Here is a 16,431-nt window from a genome sequence, read left to right on the forward strand (position 1 = left end):
AAGACAGTTATATGTTTCACACTTTCATGCATATTGAAATCTTGAATCTCAAATAACCCACCTTGCACCAAAAGATTCAAGATGTGTATACAACATCTTACATGAAATAATTGCCACCAAGAGGAAAATTATTTTTATAGAAAAGGGTATCCTTCAACATCCTCATAGCTACATTATTATAGCTAGCATTATCTACCATACTTTATTTTCAATTCCTCATTCAACCAAGTACTTATTTAATACAACACAAATGAAAACACCATTATGAGAGGGAGGAACATCTAAAAAAATTTAGATTCCACTTTTATAAACTCTAACTATAGTCCACATAGTGACAACCATATATGAAACCTTTTAATATGACTTTCATAAATCAATAGTCACAATAACTCTATTCACATCTTTTAATGACATCATAACTTTTTTCTTCTCAATTTCATAAAAAGATATGTCATCTTTTCTCACAGTAACACAAGTAACCTTTGATAATATGGAGTAGTAGTCCTCATCAATAAATTTAATATTTCATATTATGAGAAAAATGAATTCTAGCTTATGAACAATGATCATGTGAAAAAGGATCTCTCTTATTTTCTCATAATCATACTTGAAATTCTGGACAATATTAATAATTTTTTTTCAACAATAGTAGTAGAGACAGTAATATTTTTTAAGCCTTTTTCACTAATCTATTCTCTTATACAACCCTTGAGGTGTTTCAAAAAATGAAATATAACACCAGCCTTGTTTATTGTGGGTCAATGTTTATTATGAATGCATTTAACCTTTGTTGTCTTATCCGGAAGAGTGATCTCTTTAAAGTTAGCCCAAGGTTTGGATCTTTAAGCATATATATTTTCTTCCTCTTCTTCAATAGTCTCGGGTTGTTGTACATTATTGTTTTGAGTTGCTTCATTGATAATATTTGCTGAAGGTTGAATTTCTCTCAAAATAGGACTTGCAGTCGAATTTTCAGTTGATAAGTGCGGAGTTGACATTGAATTGTTCCTTCTATTTTTTTTATAGCTCACTACACATTAAAATGTAAAAGTTAATAGTTGCATCATATTAATATTACAATATTAGCTAATAGAATTAAAAACACACGGAATCATATTGAAAAATAAAGTTTCGACAAATATTTCTAGATATTTAAATCATAATTATGTTTTAATTTGTAATAAAAAATATACTAATCATTTGCTGAACAGGCAAAAATTTAACTTTACAAAGTCTAACGCAATCAACCGAACATGCAAAATAAAACAACAAATTCTAGAGAAATGACAACTTTCAAAATCTGGAACAGCAGACCACGGAGCAAAGGTGAGTACCTAAACATCCTATTTAATTAGTTGTTTACTTGCTGCCAAATGTTTTGCATATTGTTTTGTTCATGTCTAATTTTCCAATGTTATGTATTTATATGTAAAAGGAAAAGCAGGAGATTAAAAAGATTCAATTGACTTATAAACGGCCTTTATTGTCACCTTTCAATGATTTTCTTATGTAGTTTTAATATTTAATGTAACACATTGAAAAAAGTGTCCAGTTATCCTTTTAGATTTTTTCTCAATATTCAAGTATCTTGTTTTTAAGTATTTCAACTTTGACTATTTGACAATAAGAAGATTAAAAACAACGCTGATTGAGTTGAGAATTGAAGTTTCAGTTGAACTTTATTAAATTTGTTAATGATCCTGTCTAAGAGTCGAGGCGATGAATATTGAGAGACATGACGTTTCTATTGATTGTTCACAGACTCCGAATCGAAGGAATTTATAACCATAGTAGCGTCAGTACCAAGCTAGGGAGGGGTTCCCCGGCGATGACCATCTGACGCTCAAGTCAGTATCTGGCGATGTATAAGGAAGCGGACAAGTCAAGTAACAGTGTAGCTACAGTAGAAAATTATCATACCTCCGTTGAAGCTTGGGGCCCTTTATATAGGGCTCTGAGGGAGCGCATGCAATCTCCTCGATGCGTGTACGCTTTTCAAGATTTTTCCTGAAAAGACATATCAGGAAAGCGTCTCTAACATCATATCTCAATGACCCGAGCATATCTCTAACATGGCTTTCGTCGTACGATCCACTATCTGTCCATGACGCTAACCATGCCGTATGTCGGTGACACGGGTTCCCAAAAGGATGTTACAAGATCCCTAATTTGTCTGTTTTGGGGCCGAGCGGGGGGACCGCCTAGCCGACCTACTGTCCTAATATCTTCGGGCCAACCGAAATGGTCGCTCGACCGTCTTTCCGCCACTCGGGCTCCTTATTGCGACGAACGGGATGTCGTGCTTGAAGGTCGTATGTTGGTTCCGAGACCTGATGTAAGTCTGAGCGGAATAGTCGCTCGGCTTCTGTTTTGCTACTACTTTGGTTCTTTGAGCGTCGGAAGCTCGGTGTATGGCCAAGCTGTGATAATGTCGGATCAGACATTCCTTATTCCGATCGGGCAAGTGGGTTGCCCGATTGGACGATGACAAGAGGCCCGTGGCCACCGTGACTTTGACCTCCAACATGGCAGTGAACTTCTGCGGAGCGAGGTCCGACCTTACCACCGGATCATGTGCCTCCCCCTCAAGTCTAGTCAAAGGAGATTGCAAGTCCGACTGACTGGAAAATTAAAGTCTAGAGATCGGCTAGCCGATCAGCTATGAGACTGATCAGACTCCTCTAGGTCTGCCGAAGAGTGGGTCGACCGTGGGACTTGTTGGTGCGGTTAGCACTAACAGTCTAACTCAAGTTTTGATGAATGACAAAGTAGGTTAAGTTAGTTTCATATTGATTTAACACTTCTGTGAAGTGTGTAGAAGAAGCCCAGACGGGTCGACGGGCTGACCTGACGTCTGGCACGAAGTCCAGCTAGGTCGATAGGCTGATCTGATAGCTGGCACGAAGCCCAAATAGGTCGACAAGCTGACCTGACGTCTGGCACGAAGTCCAGCTAGGTCGATGGGCTGACTTGATAGCTGGCACGAAGTCCAGACGGGTCGAAGGGCAGATCGGACATCTGGCAGGTAAGTTGAGGTAAGTCACTGGAGGGAAGTGACTGTGAGGACGCGTTTCCGGGAAGGGAACATTAGGCGTCAATCCAACTTAGATCCATTTGGAAATCTAAGTTAAAATCGTGACTAGATTCCGATCTCGAGGAGACAGAATTTAATTAATACTCTGTCTGTTAATTATAACTATACTAACACTTTGTTTAACAGGGTAATATAAATTGCACTTTGTCTCGGATTAACCATTTCTTGCAGGAGGACTTTCTGGAGAAAAAGCGGTCAAAAGTCAAGAGGACGTAGCGGTCAATAGTCAAGGTGACTTGGCAGTCAATAGTCAAGGTGACTCGGCAGTTAATAGTCAAGCTGACTAGGCAGTCAGAGGCAAGCATATGGGGTAGTCAGAGGTCAGACAAACTTGTCGATCAAGGGGGCAAAGTAGTTGAAAGGCAAAGGGAGACGACAGGCGGAACACCGGGCACAGGTTGGGATAGACAGAGCTGGGTAGAGGCAGCTCGATCTACAGGCCTGCGATTCGAAGGCCCGGAAGTGCAAGTCACAAATCACAGGTCGGAAGAGGCAGAGCTGTGTAAAGACAGCCCGATTTACAGGCCTACGGTCGAGGGCCAGCAAATACTCACGGGTCGGGATCGACAGAGCTGTGTAAAGACAGCCCGATCTACAGGCCTATGGTCGAGGGCCAGCAAATACTCACGGGTCGGGATCGGCAGAGCTGTGTAAAGATAGCCCGATCTACAGGCCTACGGTCGAGGGCCAGCAACTACTCACGGGTCGGGATCGGCAGAGCTGGGTAGAGGCAACTCGATCTACAGGCCTGCGATTCGAAGGCCCGGAAGTGCAAGTCACAAATCACAGGTCGGAAGACGTAGAGTTGTGTAAAGACAACCCGATCTACAGGCTTATGGTCGAGCACCAGGAAATACAGGGTACAGAGTACAGACCGTGATCGACAGGGCTGTTCAGGGTTAGCCCGACTGACAAGTAACGCTCGGAGGCAGGATCTGGTCGAGGGGTGTGAGGTAGACGCAGACACGATAAATAAGATGAGCTGAGCTGTGCCGGAGTCGGAAGATCACAATTGTCCGTCAAGGGTAATCATTATATACCAATGAGATGTGCGAAGGCGGAGGTTCCTAAACGAAAAGATGCTCTCATAACCAATAGCAGCCTGACAGATGTCCTTCACTACAAGACAAAACCCATGTGTAAAGGCGGAGGTTCCTAAACAAGAAGATGCCTTCACGACCAATAGCAGCACGACAGGTGTCCGGGATATACGACAAAGCCCAGCGTCTAACGTTTTCTGACAGGATTGCAGGTTCTAGAAGCAGGGCGGGTGCATAAAAGAGGAGGATTCCTCGTACGCGGGTACATTCTCTCGTCACTTTTTCCACAACTTTTCATTTTGAGTCATTTTTTTGGCTCTCTGCTTTTTTCAGGGGAAAAGGACCTGACTTGAGCGTCGGAGGGCCTGATCCGGGGACTTTTTCCCTGGGTTCTAGTCTCTAACGTGAGGAGGGGGATCGTCTGAGTCTGTGCAGGATCCTGCAGCGTCGTCAGTCGCCCGTGGGAGCCGAATCACCCATGACTTTCCGTCAACAACTAGGCGGTCGCGACCAGCCTTCGTCCGACTCAGCTTTCGGACAGGATCAAATTTGGCGCCGTCTGTGGGAAACATAACAGCCTGATCCGAAGCGAGAAGATGGAGGACTCGGTCGAAGCTCCAGCAGGAGGATTAACGTTACCATGACCGCGGGGGAGTACGAGCTCTTCAAGGAGATCAGAAAGCGAGCCGCCTCTAAAAAACAAGGCACGGTTTCACGACCTCGCCTAGCACCTGAAGCGTCCAAAGAACCAGTTCATGTTTCCGACAGGAGCTCAAAGAGAAAGCAACCGGAAGAACTCCCTCGTACTTCAATCCGAGAGCCTCGCCGCAACTATCATCGATCTGGACCTCGAGAGCATAGTCCGAAGAAAGAAGAGCCGCCGGCGTCGGTGGCGGAGAGCTCTTTACATCCACCCCGGGATTCAGGAAAGGGGAAGGTCATAATCTCTGCCAGAGATCTGCCTGAAGATCCGGACGATAAGGTACCCTTCTCGGCTCAGATCTTGAGGGAAAGCCTGCCAAGGGGTTATCGAGCCCCAAACATCGGAGAATATGATGGGAGCAAGGACCCGGAAGAGCATCTGCGGAAGTTCAAGAACGCGACTATGTTGTATCAATACAGCGATGCCGTCAAATGCCGAGTCTTCCTACATACCCTATCAGGGTCGATGCAGAAGTGGTTCGATGGATTGCCCCTAGAGTCCATCAGTCGCTTCATGGATTTCAAAATGGCCTTCCTACGTCATTTCGCCAGTAGTCGTAAGTATCAAAAAACCGACCATTGCCTTTTCGCTCTTAAACAGGAGCCGACCGAGCCTCTGCGAAGCTACATCAACCGGTTCAATCAGGTGGCCAATGGCGTCCCCTCCGCCACCTCAGAAATATTGATGAGCGTCTTCTCCCATGAATTGCGAGAAGGGGAATTCTTCAGGGACCTCATCAAAATCCCGCCCAGAGTTTTGACGATATGGTGGAGAAAGCTTCTTGCTACATCAAGGTGGAGGAGGCTCAGGCCGCTAGGAGGAAGGCTGAAAAGACGGTGGCTCCTGGCAACAGACCTGAAAGGAGAGCACCCCAACCAGCTCAGCCCTTTCAGCACATTCAACCCAGGCCTGCCCCTCAGCCCGCTCAGGGAGTCAGACCAGCCCCACGAGTTGCTGCCGTACACGCGCCCAGGCCTGGACCTAGAGGAGCCCCATATTGCACATATCATCGGTCCAGGACGCATGATCTCAGTAACTGCTTCCAATTCGCTCGTGATTCCAGGCGAGCTGCCGAGCAGAGAATGAAGGAAGAACGGGCCGCGGCTGGACGTGCTCGTCAGACCCGACCCGACCTAGCCGGTCCTTCTAACCAAGCCGGTCTCGAGGAAGATCGAAGAGATGCCGGAGAGCTGGAAAACCGGGGCAACGCTGCTGTGCGAGAAATAGGCATGATTTCAGGAGGGCCCACTGACGAGGACTCAGGCCGAGCCCTTAAGTCACATGGTCGGCGGTTATATGTGGGAGCCGTGGGATGCAGCCACGAGCAGGCGTCCGACCCTGTTATTAGCTTTGGGCCCCAAGACTTGGAGGGTCTGGAACTGCCCCACGACGACGCTTTCATAATCAAGGCCGTTATTGCTAATAGCCGAGTGGCTCGGGTCTTTGTGGATACCGGGAGCTCGGTCAACATTTTGTTTAGAGCTGCGTTCGAGGAGATGTAGATTGATGCCGCTGAGCTCCAACCCGTAACCACTTCTTTGTACGGGTTCACAGGCAACGAAGTCAAGCCCATGGGTTAAATCAAGCTGGCCATCTCCATGGGCACTGAGCCATTGGTGCGCACCCGGAGGAGCACCTTTATAGTGGTGGATTCGCCTTCCTTCTACAACGTCATCCTGGGAAGGCCAGCTCTGCATGAGTTCCGGGCTGCTGTCTCCACTTTTTACTAGAAGATCAAGTTCCCTGTTGGCGAGCGGGTCGGGGAAGTCAAAGGAGAGCAGAAGGTGTCTCGCAGCTGCTACATTGATATTGTTAGCTAGAGCCCTAGAGCCAATCATTTGATGATTGTATTTTGGACTTGTTGTATCATATTCTATATAAATAAAGGCATTTGATTTTTGGTTATTATACTTACTTGTATTGGTGTCAAATAAACTAAGTATAATAACGTCCTTCAGTAGAAGGTTCTTACCTATATCAATCGATTGGTTGAATCGATAGTGAGATGATATAGGGAACACTACTCTTAATCATTTCTAGTCGAGTATTAACATTCAGGGACAATGTTAATACAATAAGACTAGCATGTAGGTCAACTCGATGACTTGATTTCACAAGTCATGGATATAGAGATATCAAGTTAACACATGAGTATGCATTAGAGAATGTATACTGAATGACCCGCCATGAGAAAGTATCATGGATCGTTATATGAGTGTCATATAGTTTCTCATGTGGCTATTAGTATGACTACTAGTCCTTAGACCTGAAGTCACCATGGTTCCCTACATAAGGAGTTATGTACTTTAGTTTCGTCAAACGTCACCCATAACTGGGTGGACTATAAAGGCGATTACTGGGTATGTAACAAATTATGCGGAGGGATGTGAGTGATGTAGATGGGATCTATCCCTCCTATATGACGGGAGAGACATCGGTATTCTTGATAGAGTGAGACCATGAAGTGCATGGTCATGCCCAAATGAGTCAATATGATATATTGAGCTCATTTGATTCAGTGAGTTTACTTGGAGTTCAGGATTTAGATTGATCAGAGGATGACACGGTCTATGCCTCACATTGATCAATCTAGATGTCTAGGATAGAAGGACACTTGTCATATATTGTGAGAAGTCACAATTAGTAGTCACAAGGTGATGTTGGATCTCAACATTCTTGTAACTTGGGTAGTAATGATGTATTGCTAGATACCGCTCATTACTTATGTTTCTAAATAAGTTTAGGGGCATTGCCAACGTTACAAGAACCTATTGGGTCACACACAAAGAACAAGTGGATGGAGATTAGGTTCATATGATGAACCAAGAGGATTAGATTCATTTGATGAATCAAATTGGATTAAGAGTAATCCTAATTGGGCTAATTGAGTTGGACTCAAGTTGATTCATGTGTTCAATGAGTCTAATTTAGATTATGACTCATTGAATCAATTTAATTAAATGAATTAGATTCATTATATTAAATTGGCTTGAATTAAATGGTTGGATTAGATCAACCATGAGAGAGATTAAGTCAAGTTTGACTTGACTTGAGAGGAAGATGAAGAGTCAAGTTTGACTTGACTTTATGCCACCTCATTGGTGAGTTGGCATTAAGCGGACCAATAATGATGCTCCACATCATCATGGTTACTTAAGTGAAGTGCCACCTCATGGGAGTTACCAAGAGTTGTGACTCTTGGTATCCCATGGAGGTTACAAACCACTTAATTAGATGAAAAGAGTTTCATTTTGCAAGAGTGACTCTTATTCAAGTGATCTTCCTCCTCCTAAGCTCTCTTCTTGCTCCTTCTCTTCTCTTGGTCGTGGGTTTCAAGCAAGGGAGAAGAAAGGAGAATGAATCTAATCCAAGAAGAAAGGTTAGTGAAAGTCACATAGAGATTTTAGAGGAGTGTGTTCTCTTCTTTTCCTTTCTTCTTCTTCCAATCCTACCCAAGAGCCCTAGAGAGTGCTAGCACACTTGTGGTGCTCTCTTCTCCATCCTTGTGTGTTAGAGAACACATCTTGTTCGTGTGGATACTTCTAGAGGATTGTCTACGTTGACAATCACGAGATCCGGCGTACCTTGGATGAGCGGGATTCGCGAAGGGCACGCATCGAAGGTATAAAATGTTTTTCCTTTGTAGATCTACTGTAGATCATAGTTTTAAACTCGTACTTGTATTTTCGAAAGTTTTCTTCGCACGGATCCAATGGCTAGGGGGTTTCGGGGTTTCCGCGACGCGAAAAAGAGGTTTTCGCGGCCCGAAAAACCCAACAGATATGGTCCGGGTGGAGGCGCGCAAAAGCCGGAGGACACAGGATGGTGGTGTACACGCTATCCAAGAGGAGCCTCTGCCTATTGCCGAGGAGCCTATCCCTTGGGAAGAGATTCAGTTGCACCCTGATAGAGCAGAGAGCATCACTCGCATTGTCAGCGACTTACCGCCGGAGCTTAAGTCGGAGCTGATACAGTGTCTGAGCCGTAATAAGGACGTTTTTGCTTGGTCACCGGAAGAGGTGCCCGGAGTCAAACCAGAGATAGCCGAGCACAAGCTGCATTTAATGCCCGAAGCCAAGCCAGTCAAGCAGAAGAAGAGAAACTTCTCTGCCGACCAGAATAAAATTATCCGAGCTGAAGTGGATCAGCTCAGGAAGGCAGGACATGTTCGAGAGGTGCAGTTCCCGTCCTGGCTTTCTAACGTTGTATTGGTAAAAAAGCCTAACAACAAGTGGAGGGTGTGCATAGACTTTCGTGACCTCAACAAAGCCACCCCCAAAGACTGTTATCCTCTCCCGCGGATCGATCAGGTGGTGGATTCAACTGCTGGCTGTGAAAGGATATGCATGATGGACGCTTATCAAGGATATCATCAGATACCCTTGGCTAGGGAGGATCAGGAGAAGGTTAGCTTCATAACGGCTGACGGTACTTTCTGCTATACGGTCATGTCATTTGGACTCAGGAATGCTGGGGCTACCTACCAAAGGATGATGGACAAAGTCTTTCGAAGTCAGATTGGGCGGAACGTCGAAGTCTATGTTGATGACATCCTAATCAAGTCCCCCCTGGTGTCCAATCTCATAAGAGATGTAGAGGAAACCTGCGGGACTCTAAGGCAATATGGTGTAAAGCTGAATCCTCTGAAATGCTTGTTCGGGGCCAAAGGAGGGAAGTTTCTGGGGTATCTGGTGACTGAACGAGGGATAGAAGTCAATCCTGAGAAAGTTCAAGCACTTCAGAACATGCAGATCCCTCAGAATCTGAAGGAAATGCAGAAGCTAGTCGGCAGGATAACAGTGCTGTTCCGATTCATCTCCAGATCTGCAGATCGAGCCGCGTCCTTCTTCAAAGTGCTCAGGAAAGCAGCCAAGTTTCAGTGGACGGAAGAATGCACACAGGCTTTTGAGGAGCTAAAGCAATACCTGGAGTCTTTGCCATCAGTGTTTAATCCTGTTGTGGGAGAGCCCCTTTGGGTCTACTTGTCAGCCACCCCCGAGGCTGTGGGGGCCGTGCTGGTTAAAGAGCAGGACAATGTACAACGGCCAGTATATTTTTTCAGCCATCTATTGAAGGGGGCTGAGTCTCTGTACACGGCCCTGGAAAAGTTGGTTTACGGACTTATTCTCATGGCTCGGCGCCTCCGACCGTATTTTTTGGCGCATCCCATCACCGTCCTGACAAACAGTACAATGGGCCGAGCTCTCACCAAGGTGGAGGTAGCAGGTCGGCTTATCAAATGGGCAACCGAGCTAGGGGAATATGATATACAGTATCAGCCCCGAACCGCGATCAAAGCACAGGCTCTGGCGGATTTCTTGACAGAAGTTTATCAAGCAGACTCGGAGGAGGTCTGGAAAATTTATGTAGACGGGTCGGCTACTCATCATGGGAGTGGTGTAGGTGCACTTCTAATATCTCCGCAGGGAGACATTATGCAGTTGGCTGTACGGCTAAATTTCAGAGCTACCAACAATGAGGCAGAATATGAAGCCCTATTAGCAGGTCTGCAAGCAGCTCGGCATGTGGGGGCGAGCCGAGTCATAATATATTCGGATTCACAGCTAGTAACTCAGCAGGTGACCGGACATTTTGAAGTAAACAACGAAAAGATGCAAGTTTACAAGGAAGCATATGAGAAGATGAGGAAAAATTTTAAAGAAGTCACAGTCACTAAGATTCCCAGGGCTGAAAATGAAAGAGCGGATGAACTAGCTAAAATGGCCAGCTCCCTAACCACTTGGGCGCTTGACAGATCTATAGCACAGACATTCCTTATAGCTCAGATAGATCTACAAAATAACCTGGGAGAAGTAATTGATTGGAGGGCACCCATAATAAGCTTCCTCCAACAAGGAATTATACCCGCCAACTTAGAAGAGACGCGTATGCTCAGGAGACAGGCCCATTCTTATGTTATGATTGGAGATCAATTGTACAAAAAGTCTTTCTCCAGACCTCTGCTCAAGTGCTTGAATACGGAAGAAGCAGATCAGGCCTTGCGGGAGATACATTTGGGGTGCTGTGGCAATCACGCAGGTGGAAGAACGCTGGCCCGGAAAGTACTGTTGGCTGGGTATTTCTGGCCTACCCTGCAGAAGGACGCACAGAAGCTAGTGAATACTTGTTTGTCATGCCAGAAGTATCAGAACCTGACACACTGACCCACAGAGCTGCTGAGAACTTCTATAGTGTCTTGCCCATTTGACCAATGGGGGTATGGATATCGTAGGACCTTTCCCGATGGCTATGGGGCAAAGACGTTTCTTGCTGGCAGCAGTAGATTACTTCTCCAAGTGGGTGGAAGCGGAAGCCCTGGCCAGAATCACTGAAGATGCGGTGATCCAGTTCTTGTGGAAGAATATCTTTTGCAGATTCGGCCTGCCTCATAAGTTAGTGTCGGACAATGGCAGACAATTTCAAGGACGCAAAATACAAAATTGGTGCAAGGGGTTCGGCATAACTCAGGCCTTTACTTCGGTGGCTCATCCTCAAAGCAATGGTCAGACAGAGGTAGTCAATCGAGAAATAGTGCGAGGGCTCAAAGTCAAGCTGGATCACACGGGAGGCAGTTGGGTGGACGAGCTGCCGAGCATTTTATGGGCCTATCGTATGACACCCCGAGAAAGTACAAGTCTGACACCTTTCCATTTAGTGTATGGTAATGAAGCAGTAGTACCTCTGGAGGTCGGGATACCATCCGTGAGAAGAATGATGTATGACCAAGGGAACACGGAGCGACGGCTGGCCGAACTAGATTTTATCAGCGAAATTCGTGAGCAAACAGCTGCCAGGTTGGAAGCTTATAGACAAAGGATGAGACAAAACTATAATAGAAGGGTGATTCCCCGATACTTCGGAGAAGGAGACCTTGTCTGGAAGCAGATGAAACCCTTATGGGAAGTGACGAAGTTGGCGCCTCAATGGGACGGACCATACAAAGTTATCAAGAAATTGGCATCGGGGGCCTATTATTTGCAGGACGCTCAAGGAAGGAAGCTGGATCAACCTTGGAGTGCTAACTACCTACGACCCTATCGGGTTTAAGGGGGCTGACTCTGTTGGTGTAAGCCGGGTCAGGCGAGGGGCCTGGAGACAGTAGGATAGTCAGGTAAAAATTTGAAAACGCATATGTACATGTAAAAATTCCACAGTTTAAGCGGCTGGTACAGATCATTTAAAAGGAGCAAAAATTTCATCCGGAAAGCCTTGAGGGTGCGTTTGGTTCGGGGTTATTCTTGATAACCTTGGTTATCCATCCAAGGTTATCAACAAAAACCTTGTTTGGTTTAGGTATTCGATGATTCCCAAGTAATGTTCCATGCTTGACACGTCAGCAAAAGGGTCATGCAGCCCGGAATCGGAAAACCTCAGAAAACTAAGGTTTTTGTTGATTCCGGGGTTAACGAATTTTTTTTACCAAAAATACCCTCCGATAAGAAAAAACATGAAAAAATGTAAAAAAAATAAAAAAATGTTTTAAAAATTTTAAAAATTTATTTTTTTAAAAAATAAATAATTAAAAAAATAAAATTTTTAAAAATAAAAAATTTAAAAATAAAAAATAAAAATGTTAAAAATGTTAAAATTTTTTAAAAAATTTAAAATAAATTTATAAGAATTTAAAATTTTAAAATTTTTTAAAAAATTTAAAAATAAAATAAATAAATAAAAATTAAAATTTTAAAATGTAAAAAAATTTAAAAATATAAATAATATAAAAACATTAAAAAATAAAAAAACACATAAAAAAGTAAAAAAATATACAAGGAAAAAGAAAAAGTAAAAAAACATTAAAAAAATAAATAATAATAATAATAATAATAATAATAATAATATGTATAGTTGGTTTTGTAACTGAGGGTAATACGATAAAATATTAAACTAGGGTATTCATTAAAACCTTCAAACAAATAAGTTTTTGTTGCATTACCTAAATTGAACCAAACAACATTTGGTTATGTTTTATTCCCTATAACCTTGGTTATGTGATTACCTAGTAATCACATGACCATGGTTATACATGACGACTTGAACCAAACGCACCCTGAATGATTTTGTCTTGATCCAAAAAGTCTGCGGGAGGGATGGAGTTCAAGAAATTCTGCGCGTGAAGTTGTCGGATAACCCCAGCCGCCGTGTATGGTATGGTCGCGGAAAAGCGCGCCCCAGCCTGGGATAAAAATTCAGGACAGGTCAGATAAGACATTCGACTTCGCAGGCAACGATCCTCCTCTCCTTCTTGATAGATCGCCAGGGCAGCGGATACTCCCGTCAAAGACGCCCGAGACTGGGATAGTTCCTCCCTCAGGGCCCTCAGCTCAGCTCCTTGAGCTTCCAACTGAGCTGCCTGGAACTCCAGTCTATTGTTCTTCTCCTGCAGAAGGGTATCTTTGGACTGTGCTTCCTGAGCCTGGTGGGTTAGTTGTTGCTGATACCCCACCTCAGAGGCAGCTCTTTCCTCCCTCATAGCTCGGAGTTCATCTTTGACCTGCCTCAGGGAACTTTTCTGCCGGGTGGTCTGATTAGTTAAGGCTTGGATCTCTGCTCACAAGGCATAACTGGCTTGGGCGGGGTCATTCAGTTGCAGCTCCAATTCAGAGACTCTCTCTCGGAGTTCTTTGCTTTCATGATGGAGGGTGTAGAAGGATTGGTTCAGCACCAAAGATTCTGCATGAGTCTGGAGGGAAGATACGACCCTCAGTTAAGGCAAACTAATACCAAGTGTAAGGTGAAGAGTACTTACTTTAGCTCAGGACTTCGAGAACCTATCCATCTGAACTAATGGCGACGCGCTATCCGTTTGACTCATGCTCTCCGCCCACAAACTGTCGAGGCAGCCTCTCATCATCAGAATGCTCGTGGGGGCGTCGTATCGACGAGCTAGAGCAGCTTCAGAGGGGATAGTGGTTCTGTAATGATGGCGGGCGGAGGAAGAAGGTTGAGAAGGGCCGGCGTCAGAACCAGGAGGAGCAGGAGGTGGCTCGGGAACAGGCTCAGTTGGCACGGGGTCATGACGATCGCCTGGGCTGTCTTCCTCAGCAGGAGTAGGGGCAGAGCAGAATGCAGCTGGTCTTCCCCTGTAAGGGTTGGGAGAGGCTGCCAGATAAACAAAACAAAAATGAAGAAGGGAGTGGGGTTAGAGTCAGCCACGATGGCAGCAGGGGGCAATATGGCAGTAAAAGGAACAGGATTAATGGTTTAGGAAGTCGGACCTGGTCTTTGACGCCGTCTGTGAAGCAGGGGCTAGTCGTCAGAGTTAGAGTCATCAGAGCGAGGCTGACCCTATGAAGAGACTGCAACACCCCTATCTGTGGCGTCTCGCCCGGACGAGCTTCGACCTGCGCGATGAAGGGCTGCGCGACCACGTCTAGAGGCCCGGGGGCCCCTCGGAAGACGCGGTTGGCCGGACGGCTGGCTTGATCACAACCCCGGCCTCGGTTCGGGGCGGCATGTGAAGGAGAAGCTGTGTGCGAGGCGGGGTTGGAAGCGGGCTGAGTCACTGCCCCAAATGAGGTGGATCCAAGATGAGGGAGTAGCCTCCTATCTAAGATCACCCGACCGCGTCGCATTATTTCCATATCATCGAGGGGCAAAGGCAGAACCTCTGAGGTGCGATGCAGAATCTCCGCTATAGGCACCAATACGAAAGGTCATTCTTACAAAGAAAATGGTCGAAAGCGGGGGAGGGGGGCTCAATCTGAACTTACCTAAGGAGCGCGGTGTTTCAGAGGAAGCGGGGCTCAGCCAGAAAAAGGAAAGTAGGTCTTCAGATATCAGTCTTGTCAGATTCAAGCGCCAATCCTCCATCTGGATTGCAGCCGTAGCAAAGGAGAAGTCCATGTGGAATTCGTCCAGCGCCGGAGTTAGAGGGAGCTCAGACTGCCAGTGCATAGGCCAGCCTGTTTCTTCGGGAAACCGGAGAAAAAAGAATTTTTTCCTCCAGTTAGCACTAGGAGGAGGAAGAGGAGAGAAGAAAGCAGTATGACTGCGAGCCTGGAAGTAAAAAAGACCATCGGCGTGCCGAGCAAGAGCAAATAAGCAGTGAAAGAGGGGAGCGGACCAGGAAACCTCGCAAACTTCGCAGAGTATTACAAAGCCACATAAAATCTTTATGGAGTTGGGAGTTACCTGGCCTAAGGGGATCTTAAAATAGCGGCACACTCCATACAGAAAAGGATGCGGGGGTAGACGAAGGCCAAATACAAATTGCTCAGTGAAGAAAGTACAAGAACCAAGCGGAGGATCGAAGTACAAGTTCACACCAGTAGGGATGATGGGGCGAAAGCTAGTAGGGATTTCGTAAGTGTACCGTAGGTCATCCCAATCCAACTCAGCGAAAGTCGAAGCGCCTGGGAAGTGCTCCGCCAACAAGGAGATCCAAGAAGGAGAAGCCATTGCAGAAGAGATTATCTCAGAAGATAGGAAGAGCAAACGAAAAGAAGAGGTTTGGAGAAAAGGGAGGGTCGCGGCAAAGTCCCCGAGAAAGTCAGTCGGTGGCAGCGACGTTTGAGTATTCCGCGGTGGTGGCGAATCACAGCAGAAGGGAAAGATTACGAAGATACTTATAAGTTTGGCGGAGGAAGGACACTTTCGTAAGTTGGCAACAGATGGTTGATGCAGGGGCGGAGATAGACAAGGAACGCCCTGTGATGGTCCTCAGGAGTATAATCAGGGGCATTATGGGAAAGGCAGGGGCTCAAGATACGAAGCGCCTCCTAAGGTGATTGCTCCAAGCAGGACAAAAGTGTACGGAGGGGCCACTAGGAAGGTGGGTAGATCAAATCAGCGGGCTTCAGGGACATGCAAGGTAAAGTTTAGCCCTGGCCGGGCTAGATATAAAGGCAACTATCGGAGGAAGAGCGACGTAGCCAAGCAAAATAAGCAAGGGTGAGCGGATTAGCAGAGATCAACCAAAGCCACGGACGACCTACTAAGAAAAGAAGCAAGCTAAGGACACACGAAGGGGAAGCCATACGATTATCCAGACATAAAGGCAAATAAGTATAATCATCTAAAGTTCAATAAGACCACACGAATAAGTACAATCACGGAAGATTCAGAGTTAGCACATGGAAGTTAACATTACAACATGTCGCCAATCACACAACATCCAAGGAAGAAGGGGTAGGATCACTGGAAGCCAACGGAAGGGGCCCGGGGTCGGCTGGCACTATGGCGGAAGACGCAGGATCAGCGGACGCTTCAGGAGCAGCAACCGAAAGGGCCTGGGTAGAAATATCCACGGGAGCTGGATCGGCCCAGGGTGAGGAGCCTCCAGGAAGAAGAATCTATCATCCGCTTCGAAGGAAGGAAAAATTTCCTGCGACAATTCCCTGGATAGGCGAGCTGTGTCCAGAAAAGTGGCAGGAGGTGCCGAGCGTAGAAAGCCTTGCTCGAAGGCCTATTTGACCCCGCCCGCGGCCCCGTGACACAACAACAAGACCATCCAACGCCCCAGCATTTGGAGGAAAAAGAGCTGACATAGGCCAGTCTGTAGGCTTTCAGCCACCCTGGTTCACCGGCCTGGTACACTTCCAGGTTGTTCTTGTTCTTGGCAGCCTCAGCGCGAGCCACAGATAAATTTCTCTGGC

The sequence above is a fragment of the Zingiber officinale genome, chromosome 3A, assembly GCF_018446385.1.
Source record: "Zingiber officinale cultivar Zhangliang chromosome 3A, Zo_v1.1, whole genome shotgun sequence".
Taxonomy (NCBI): Eukaryota; Viridiplantae; Streptophyta; class Magnoliopsida; order Zingiberales; family Zingiberaceae; genus Zingiber; species Zingiber officinale.